Source organism: Globicephala melas, chromosome 6 (assembly GCF_963455315.2).
Source record: "Globicephala melas chromosome 6, mGloMel1.2, whole genome shotgun sequence".
Lineage (NCBI taxonomy): Eukaryota > Metazoa > Chordata > Mammalia > Artiodactyla > Delphinidae > Globicephala > Globicephala melas.
The window spans coordinates 12,201,980-12,209,736 of record NC_083319.1 but is presented as its reverse complement, the minus strand read 5'-3'; positions in this window follow the sequence as shown (position 1 = coordinate 12,209,736).

Sequence of the window (7,757 nt, the reverse complement as noted above, 5' to 3'; positions counted from 1 at the left end):
AGAGGCTCAGACAGGGTAGGCCACCTGCCTGAGGTCACACAGCTGCTTAGGGCAGAGCCAGGCCTGGAATCCAGGACTGCCTGAGTCCAGAGTTTCTGTTCTCTTGACAACACCAGGCTATGAGCTTATTAGAAAGCAAAGGCTGGGGATGGGAGGAGGAAAGACGCTCTGCCCAGTTCTTGGTGCGGGGCCCCGGCGTTCGCCAACTCTGGCGACCTCTGGCTGGCCCACCAGGACCCATGCCCAGAGGAGGGAGTGGCATCTTTTGGGCGGGTGGCCCTTCTTGGGTAATGAGGCCCAGCCCGCGGTTTGAAGGCCTTACCGTGTGAATAATTCATTTGCAACCAAGTCTGGGAATTAGAAACTGTTACTGGATGATTTATTTACCAGGGGCTGCTGCTGGGGAGAGGGGAGGAGGACTTTGAACTACAAGAGGAAAGTGCATGCCTTGTAGATAGATTTAGAGAGGCCTACAGACCTGGCTTCCAATTCCAGTTCTGCCTCCTACCGGCTGTGTGACCTTGAATAAGTGACTTGACCTCTCTGTGCCTCAGTTTCCTCAGTTGTAAAACAGGGATAATAGAGCTGTTGGATTAAATGAGGCAGAATTTGGAGAGTGCTTCGAATCATGTCTGGCTCACAGTAGGTGCTAGTAGGTGACCAAATAAAGGAGAGCTGATACACCTGTTTTGTGCCAGGCCTCAGGCCAAAAATTTTACAGGCACTATCCCACAGCACTCATATAAAGTGGGCATTCTTATTATACCTATGTTACAGGTGAGAAAGTAAGAGCTCAGAGAGGTTAAGTAACCTGCTCAAGCTCACAGAGCTAGTCCTGGAAAAGCAGGGATTTGAACCCAGCCAGGCCTCTCTGACTCCAGGGCCTGTGCACTTATCCACATTCCCATATCACGGGCCTGGCACACAGCTGGTGTCTGATAAACATCCCACTCTTATTTTACCGAAACTTCCCCTTTCTCCCCACATCCACTATTGAATTTGATTCTAATAACAAATCCAACAGGTGGTTCCCATTTCTCAGATGAGGAATCTGAGGCTCAGAGAAGGATGTGAATCGCTCAGTGTCCCACAGCCCCAGATGGAACCCAGGTGTCTCTGGGGCCTCACAGCCATCGTCACAACTGTAATGTAACAACAGCTCAGCTCTGGTGTGCCTGCTCACCCCTGGACAGCACTCCTGGGTGCAGAGGCTACATCTTGTTTTTGCCTGATTCACAGAAGGTCCTCATTAAATATCAGATGGAGGGAGGGAGGGGAGGAATCCTAAACCCAGGTGTGGTAGATGAGCTCCCTCCTTCCGCTGTTCCACTGCCCTGCCCCGCCCCCATAGGACACACTGGAACACACCCGCTCACGCACTGCTTTGGGGTGAGGAGGGGGTGGGGGCGGAGCCGGGGCTGGGGGACAGAGCTGCCTGCGCACTTGCAATGAACCACCCTGGCTCTTCCGAAGGGTGTGGTCCTTGGGCTCCCACAGCGGGCAGCAGTTTGCCCATCTCAGTTTCCCAGGCCCTTGCCGAGGCAAGGCGTGGTCTCTGGACACTCCACGTTGACCCTGATGTGAGCATGGGATATGGCTGTTTAGCCCAGAGTGTCGGCCTGTGGCCATAGGACTGTGTGTGTCTGTGAACGAATGGGAGTCTGTGCGTCTGTTACGTGTGAGTGGTGTGTTTGTAGACGTGCGTTGAAGGGTAGTTCTGAACCTTGTGTCTATCTGCGGCTATCTGCAGGGGGCGGTGTGGGTTCCGTGCGGGTGTCTATACATATCTGAGCTTCAGATTTGGAATGATCAGATGTACATGTGTGAGCACCTGTGTATGAAGGTGAGCATGTTCCTGTATATATTGGGGCGCTCTCGGGGGGCACTATGGGGACGTCTGCACACTTCTATCCAGGCAGGTGTAGGTCTATGTGAGTGAATCTGTGAGCTTGTGGAATCTTGCATCCGTCCAGGTATTTGCGTATCTGAGTTTGTAGAGCATTTCCTGTGGGGGGGGTGTGTGTGTGTGTTTGGTGTGTGATGTGTGCAGACACACAGGAGTGTACAGAGAGAGACCCGAGCTTGGGAGTCAGGAGTCTTTGCTCCAGGTCCAGCTCTGCTGTGTGACCTCATATAGACCCCGCCCCATCTCAGCTCCAGTCTCCCCTTGGGAAGCTTTGTTGCTCACGAGGCCTCGGATTCCGGATTCCAGGCTCCTGGCTCAGCCCACGAGGCAGCTGGAAGTGAGCTCTGATGGTGTTGTGGGCAGGTTTTTTTACAGGTTATTAAAATCCTGTTAGCATTATTTTGGGTTTCGATTTGCCCTTTCCATCAGATTCAAAAGTAAATGGATTTCCTGTTTCAGTGTCTCCATTTGTTATGCATTCTTTGTTTTCATAAAAGTTTAAAAGATTGTACTATTTAGACTCAACTGGAGAGGCCGAGAACTTTTCCAAAAATTGTAATTCTGCCACTCCCTTGCCTGCAGCCGGAGCGATCCTTCCACCCATCGCAAATGCCCAGCTGTCCTGGCATTGCCACCGAGGCTCCCCCCTTCTCCCTGGCGGCACCCAGCCTCCCTAATGGTGCCCCATCCTCCCGGTCGCCTCTGGGCCACCCCTGCTCCCTGCAATTCTGCCACATTGCCTTCTGCCCTACTCCTGGAAACTGCAGCCTCCCCCTGCCTCCATGCCTCTCCCCATGGACCCCCTCTGCCTGGAATGCTATCTCCCCTGCCTCTGGGGGTCCCAGGTGATGTGGGAGGTGGCTCACGGGACCCTTCTCCAACCCCAGGATTTTGTAGGAAGGGTGGGGGGTAGACAAGTGGCTTGTACTCTTCCAGTTCCCGAGCTGCTCTGACCTGGGGAGCTCTGGTCCATTCCCATCCCCTAACTGCTGTGACAGTGGTGTGACCTTGGATGGGTCGCTCCCCTACTCCCACGGGGAGAAGGAGATGGGGCACAGAGTGCGACGGGACGGGCTGTCAGTCCTTCTTGCCTGCAATCCCCAACCTCTGTCTCCACCTGCCCACCCTTGCAAGATGGCCCCCCACCCCTGCAAGCCAGTGGCTGGAGGACGAGGCAGGCCCGAGACTGTGAGCCACTGGGCTTGGTCCAGGCCCTGGCAGGAACCCCAGAGCCTACATCTGAGCCATGGGGCGGGTCCAGTCCCCCTCTGAGAAGCGGGTGGAGGCTGGCGGCTGGTGGGAGAGGGGCCTGGCCTATCCTGGAGCTCCCTCTAGTGTCTCCAGAGGGGCCTGCAGGCTGTCCTTTAGAGTGGAGAGGACGGGGCTCTGGATCCCCCTCCCCGAGGCATCCTGCACACTCCAGCCTTCTCCCTCTTTCTCAGCCCCAGAAGACACCATATTCTGTTTTTTCTGCCACTCAAATGCCCACTCTCATCCCTGTCCTCTACTTTCCTCCCTGTCCTAATTCAGACCCCGTGACCTGTCCCTGGAATATTTCTACTCTTGCCCTCCTGCAGTGCATCTGCCACACTCCTCCCAGAGGACACTCTGCCACATGCAAACCTGATCATGTCACCCCCCTTCTTTAACCCCTTCTATGGCTCCCCAGTACCCCCGGCACAAAGCCCAACCTCCTTGGTACCTTACAAGCTCTTCACGAGCTCTCCTCTGCTGACTCATCAGCCTCACCTCGGATCACAGCCCCTCCACATCGGACCTCGGGCAATACTCACCCGTCTGCCGTCCTGAAGGTACGATGGCACAATGCCTTCTCCCACACCTGACCTTTGCCCATGCTGGGTCTCCAGCCAGATATGTCTTCTGCCTCCCCTCTACCTGGAAAACTCCTACCTCCTCTGGGAAGTTGCCCTCCGACAGCTGGCCTCTCTGTCCTTAGGGCTCTCACCAGGCTCTGAGCAACCGCCTCCCAGCACTGTCTGTGCGTCTGTCTTTCTACTAGATGTGAGCTCCCCAAGGGCAAGGGCTCAATGGACCTTGCTTGTGTATTAATCACCTACTACGTGCCCTTGCTCAGGAGGGTACAGACATCTATACTGGCAACTAGAACAGGGCATGGTCAATCAGTCCTGGGGGCTTCGATCAAAGCTGTGGGGTCTGTGGGAGCACAGAAGAGGCCCTAACCAAGCCTGGGGGTAACCAAGGCTGCTCTGAGGAAGTGATGCCAGGTCTTAAAGGATCAGCCAGAGGTCAGCACAGCATTCAACCAGGGTGGGCTTTCCAGGGAGCAGAGCCCCAGAGCAAAGACTAGTCAGCCAAAAGCCAGCCAGGGAGTGTGTGTGTGTGTGTGTGCGTGCGTGTGTGTGTGTGCGTGTGTGTGTGTGTGCACGTGCGTGTGTGTGTGTGCATGTGCACGTGCGTGTGTGTGTGTGTCCAGTTGGGGTTGGGGACGTGGCACAGCTGGGTGTAGGGTGGTATGAGTGGTATGCTGGTGGTATGGGTCCGCATCTGTGGAGGTAAGACGGCAGCTGCATGACGAGGCTTTGGGCATCGGGTTCAGGAATTTGGACTTGGCCTGAGGGTAACTGGGAGTCGACAGTCTGGGATTTGGAAAAGTCCCTCTGGCAGCTGGTGTAGAACCCAGGAGCCTCCTGGGCGCCATTTGGGGAATTTGTGGGGGTGCATTCAGTTTTCATGACTGGGGGCCGCACTGGCATTTAGTGGGTGGGCCCTGGATGCTGGCTGCCCTGCAACGTGCAGGACATTCCACACCATGGAGAAAGTTCTGCGTGCCTTTTGACTTTTGAATGTCCTGCCAGACGTTCACGTGAAGGAAAAACACTTGTGTCTGAGCCCAGAACCCAGGTCTGGCTTGCACAGAAGTAAGAGCACTTTTGCATGAATGCTCTGAGCTTTAACATACACTGAATTTGCCAGAAATACAGCTTCCATGTAAATTGAAGGAAGATTGCTCTTTATTTTGTTCAGAACCTTACCCAGGGTTGCCACCATTTGGGAAAATTACCTACTTAATTTCAACAGTGCTTGTGGTATTTGAGTTGCCAATACCTCACTGTGCATAGGTCTGCATTTGGGGCTGTTGCATTCAGGGGGGTTCTATGAATAGGTGCAAGCTTCTCATTATTTTATCATGTCTTCTAGTGTAGTCAATAAGAGTATTTACAACTTGGAAGACCTATCATCTTAAACTTAACCAACACTCATTCAGCTTGTAACATACGCCAGGCACTGTTCTAAATGCTTCGTGAATAATTACTCATTTAATCCTGATAACAACTCTATGCAGTAAAGTGCTGCATAGAGAAAAAAAAACATAAAAAACTTTTTGACTGGGGAGGTAACTGAGCACAGAGAAGTTAAGTAACTTACCTAAGGTCACACAGCTGGGAAGTGGAGAAGCCAGGATTTGAACCAGTGTCTGTGCACTTCACCGCTAGCCTACAATGGCTCGCTCTGATATTTCAGTCCGGGCATTGGGATCGTTTTCTGTTGGGGAATTGTATGCATACGCACGTCATTTCATTTCAGGGTAATAAGGAGTGATACAAGATATTTGTTACCAAGGGGGAGTTGAAACAGGGTTAAGAACCACAGGTAGAGGGCTCGTGAGAGAGCTGGGTTGGTCAGGAAGTTCACCTGGGGAGGGTCGTTTGAGAAGGGTAGGGGGCTGGGAGCAGACCCAGACACACCCCAACATTCTGGGGGGAAAGCGAGCAAGGAACAGCCAGGCAGGTAGGAGGGAAGCCAGGGGAGAGGGTTCCCAGAAGGAGGGAGTGGATGGCAGTGGAGAAGGAAGGCTTCGGAGAGACCCAGCCAGGTCAGGGCTGAAGGTGGCCCCACAGCTGGCCACAGAGAGAACAGCATTAACTGAGCAGTGAGAGCTGAAGCAGCAGAGGGGCCTCCGCTGCAGCTGTAGTCAGCGGTGCACCCAGTGCAGAAAGAAAGAGCAGCGGGAGCCCTCTCTGCTCCTGCTGCCTCCCCCTCCCGGGGAAGGGAGCCGTGAGGAAGGCCAGAGGATCAGCAGGGCAGAGAGGGAAGAGGGTGGATCTGGCTGGAGAGCAGGGGACAGATAGAATAATCACACAGCCCCTGAGAAGGGAGGTGCAGGACCCTGGTGGGGGCATCCAGGGCAGAGGTCAGCTTGGAAGAGTCTGGAGGCTTCTCCTGAGTGGGAAGCAGCCCCACGTCACCATCCCCTCCCCCACCATCCCCTCCCCCACCTGGGCCCTGCGGGCAGCAGCCCACTCATCACAGAACTCTGAGGCTGATACTGGTATTACCCCAATTTACAGATGGGGAAGCTAAGGTTCAGAAAAGTAAAGACAGACCAACAAAACCTTGCCTAAGGGCACAGAGCAGAATCAGGATTCAAATCAAGCAGGCATTACCAAACCACTAAACTTTACTGTCACATCTCCATAAGGCTGGTGGGCACCTGCCCCAGGACTGGGTGCCCCTGACCAGGGAGCAGGCAGCAAATAATTCCTGAGTTGAATGCAGCACAGTTAGTCAACCTACAGTCAGAGGCTGGGGAGGGAAAAGGGGTGGCATTGGGCAGCCCCCAGGTCGAATCCCACCCCTGCACTGATTAGCCGTGGGACCCTGAGCAGCCAATCTCACCTCCCCCAAACTCAGTTTCCTCATCTGTAAAATGGGGTCAATGCTGACCTTGCAGCGTCGTTGAGGAGGTAAGATGAGATTATGTTGGCTTCCTTTCCCCTTCCTCAGCCCCACCCCCAGGTCGGGAGGATGGGGGAAGTGGACTCTCCTGAGGGACCATCTTCTCAGAGGGGCTGGCCCACTCTTACTGTCTCTTTTCCAGATCCAGGCCGGGAAGTGCGTCAGGATGATCGGCCCTGTCTAACCTCAGTCCTGCCTGCCGCCCACCTGACTCCCGGGCCCCTCCTTCCCGCTCACTTGTTTCCTCCTGCGGGTGCAGTTTAGTTGCCGCATTCCTCCCTCGGTGTCCTCATCGCTCGCCTGGGTGCTCCACAGACCTCGCAGGACACTCCCAGTTCTGGCCACAAGGTGGCGCGTGGCGGCTGCAGGACCCGGGCAGGGGGCAGGGGGCGGGTCTTGGAAGGAGAGCTCAGGCGCCCTTCTGACCTCGGAGCTCATTGTAAAAACGTGGGTGTTTGTGTCTGTGTATCCAGAGACCCAGGGGGCTGTGGGAGCCTCGTGGTCCTCCTGTTCTCCGCTTGGGGCTGCCTGGATCTCTGAGAAGCAGAATAAAGAGAACTTGCACTGCTGCTTAAACTAATCATCACCCCCATGTTACAGATGAGGAAAGTGAGGCCCAGAAAAGGGATTCACGTGCTGGAGTCACTCCCTAGTCAGTGGTGGAGCTGGGCTCAAACCTGGATCTATTTGGCTGATGACACTGTGCTTTTCCCAACAGAGTGGCGAGGGGCCGCCACGTGGAGGGGGACGGGCTCCTGGTATATGTGAGAGGCAGGGAATTAGAGGTGATTTGGGAGTATGGGGAGCTCCAGAAACCAAGAAGCAACTCCTACCCCAGAAGGACCAAGACTGGAAGGTGGAGATGGAGCAGGGATGTGGACAAGGGGTCCACCCAGGCCTTTGGTGTCCTCTCTGAGCACTTCCCCAGCACTGGAGAACCAGCGCCACTGCCTATGCCCTGTGTGACGCCCACTCTTCCCTTCCTGGAAGTTCCACGGGCCATTGCCCATCCCTCAAGCTCAGCCTGGAGCTCCACCAATTTACTCAGTTCTGTCTCTCCAGACTGTGCCCTCGAGGTGTCAGGGACACATCCAGAGCCCAGCATAGGGCCTGGGTGGCCTGAGTCCACGGT